Genomic DNA, 3447 nt, shown 5'->3' with positions numbered 1-3447 from the left:
AAATAAAGAAAATATATAATAATAATAATAATAATAATAATAATAATAATAATAATAATAATAATAAATAAAAGATACAGCTTGTGTATCTGAAGTGTGATGTTTAAGTCAAGTCTCCGGTGAGGAGAGCCAAGGTAGCCATAGGAATCAGCATTTCATTGGCTTCAGAATCTCCATAGCACTAAGACCAGATGAAGGTGACCCTGGTTAGAGTCAAGTTCCCTTCTGTCTGTGTGTGCCCTATTTGCTCCTCTTATCCATGGGCAGATTCTCCAGTTATCAAACAGGAAAGAACAAGAAGATAGGAATGCACATAGAAGGGATCTCCATGAGGGGATGCACTGGCCCCTTCCATTCATTTTTCTCACTCATCAATGATGTGTGTGATTGTAATCTCAACTTCAGAAGTACCTGAGAGGGTGTGGAGACATTTACAAAGAAGGAAGGAAAGAAATCACTGTTATTATGGAGCAAGATGGTGTGGGCAGCTTCGGATGCCCCTTTAGAACCTAGAGTTGATGGAAGATGACAGGCAGATTCTGTAACTTTTTGTTAGTAGCATTGAATGGAGAAGCACTTTTATGAGGTTTGGGAATGCAAGTTTCATTTTTCCAATGAACTTGACAAGAGGGAGAAATGAAGATGATGGCTTTGTCAAAGAGGATTATATATTGACAAACCTAAGGCAACTGAATAGCAGAGTGGGCACTGCATTCTGACAGATGACAATGTATGCTAAGGTTGAATGTACTGTAGGCCTCAGTGGGTGGGAACTTTGTTGAGAGACTTCATTAAAGCACGTGGCATGGTGGAATCAGAAGTGGATGGTACAGAGTGAAATTCGAAGTTTGAGATTTTAGTGCAGTGCTGTTTCTCATGAAGACAAAGTGTAGTTTGTGACTGTGTTGAGAAAGAAAGCACATAAAGGTGGTGGGTTATGATATTTACCAAGCTGTTGCCTCTGCTCACATGTGAATGCTAATGTTACTAAGAATGGTGGCAAGATCTGAGAAAAAAGCTGACTTCAAAAAGGATATCACATTAGGAGGTAGTGGTAAGAAGCATAAGCTGCAAAGAGGAGAGGATCAGTTTTTGGAGATAGCATATAGCTAGTAATAAACTATGAACACCTACCCTTCTGCAGAAGGTTTTAAGGGAAATAGGACATTCAGAGTGGCCACATTTTATTTGATAAAAAGATGAAAGGTGCTCTGTTTAAGAAAATAAACAGACTAAAGCTAGAAGAGAAGGATTTATTAATGTCATTTTAAAACAACAGACTTAAGCCATGGTGGCTTTTGAGAGATAATGGGGAGGAAATCACAAACTCACCACAACATACTCAACTGGTTATGGATTCTCTAGGATTTCTTTTTCGCAAAGTGAACAGTTTTCAGTGTGGGGCTGTAAAATGAAGTGAAAGCCAATTGAAACCCTTGGAACATTTTCTACATACAGTAAAACCTTTTAAAATATAACTTTCTATGACTATAATAAATACATATATTAAAATAAATCCAATTACTAAATTGTTTATTAAATTCAATTAAAATGGTTTTCTGCATGTAAAACATTTGTGCCTGTCAACTTAAATGTACTTTTAGTTTGTATTTAATCCTATTGCTAAAGGGAAAAGGATAGGGTAAGTTATTATGATTGCTTTAGACATAAGTTAAGGCATGTTTGAAAAGCAATTATTAGAAATTGAAGATCAGTCTATCTGCTTAGTAGAAGACTATAAAATGACCCCAGGATGCTGTGTGTCTTAGCTTCTCTTGCCACAACAAAATACCCTGACAAAAGCAATTATAGGAGAGAAATTTGGTTCACAGAAGCATGTGGATATACTAGTATAGCAGTACATAGATGTACTAGTCCAGCAGCACATGGATGCACTAGTCCAGCAGCACATGGATGCACTAGTCCAGCATCACATGGATGTACATTAGTCCAGCAGCACGCTTGGATGAATGCTAGTATAATAGTGATTGCTGATGTACTATTACAGAAGCTCAAACAGGTGTACTACTACAGCTGGAAAAATATCCATTCTACTGGTTCTAGGACACCAGTAGGCAAAGATATACTGTAGGGCAATGCACACGGATGTAGTAATAGAGAAGTATACTGTGATGATTTGTATATGCTTGGCCCAGGCAGTGGCACTATTAGGAAGTGTAGCCTTGTTGCAGTAGGTGTATCACTGTGGGTGTGGGCTTTAATTCCTTTGTACTAGCTGTCTGGAAGTCAGTATTCTGCTAGCAGCCTTCAGATGAAGATGTAGAACTTTCAGCTCCTCCCATACCATGACTGCCTAGATGCCGCCATGTTCCCAACTTGATGATAATGGACTGAACCTCTGAACCTGTAAGTCAGTCCCAATTAAATGATGCTCTTATAAGAGTTGCCTTGGCTATGGTGTCTGTTCACAGCAGTAAAACCCTAAGACATGCACACTACTACATATTAGTACAGCCAATGAATATATTGGTACACAAAGTAATTAGATGAAGTAGCACTCATGGATTTACTAGTATAGTAGTGATCACAGCTTTATTGGTACAACAGCACACATGGATGTACTAATACAGCTGTACCCATGGATGTATTATTACATAAGTGCAAACCAATGTACTACTACAGTAGATCAATAGGTTCTAATAGACTAACATGTATGGATATACTACCACAGCAATGCACATGGGTGTATTAGCAGAGCACTGCACAAGGATCTATTACTAAAGCACTGCATGTTGATATAATAGTGGAAGAGTCAAAACATATCTATGGGATTTACTAGAGAGACTTACAGGCTGTGCCCATCCATGGCCATTTACCAATGGAAAGTACAAGATCCAGTGGTTGTTTAGACCATGAGGCTGGATGTCACGGATGGTCTTCAGCTAGGAACCTGAAGAAGTAGGCTTTATTGCCACTGAAGAAATGAACTCAGGAGTGAGAGCTAGGCCATGCAGACAAAGAGCAAGAGCTTTGTTCCACATCCCTATTTATGCTGCCATCAGAAGGTATGTCCTGGATTTAGAGTGAGTCTTCAAAATTCAAGTAATGAAGAAAAATCCTCACAGGTGTACCTACTCACTTGAGTTTTAGTTAATTCCAGATGTAGTCAAGTTCAAAACAAAATAAAACTAGCCACCACACCACTAAACCCCCAAACTAAACCTCAAACCCAAACCCAAATTCAGTCCTAACCACAAAACCAAACCTAATCCTAACCTGTATTCTCATGAACATGAACCCAACATGAACCCCAACACTTACCCCAAACTCAGTTCTAACCCAGATTCCCACCAAACCCCATCTGGAAATCAAAACCAACACCATAAACCTAATGCCAATCTTATTTACAACCCCACCTTTTACCCCATCTGTAACCATAGCCCAGCCACAACACCAAACCTGAGCACAACACCCAACCTCTACCCC

The sequence above is a fragment of the Mastomys coucha genome, unplaced genomic scaffold (assembly GCF_008632895.1).
Source record: "Mastomys coucha isolate ucsf_1 unplaced genomic scaffold, UCSF_Mcou_1 pScaffold9, whole genome shotgun sequence".
Lineage (NCBI taxonomy): Eukaryota > Metazoa > Chordata > Mammalia > Rodentia > Muridae > Mastomys > Mastomys coucha.
This window is presented reverse-complemented; position numbering follows the sequence as displayed.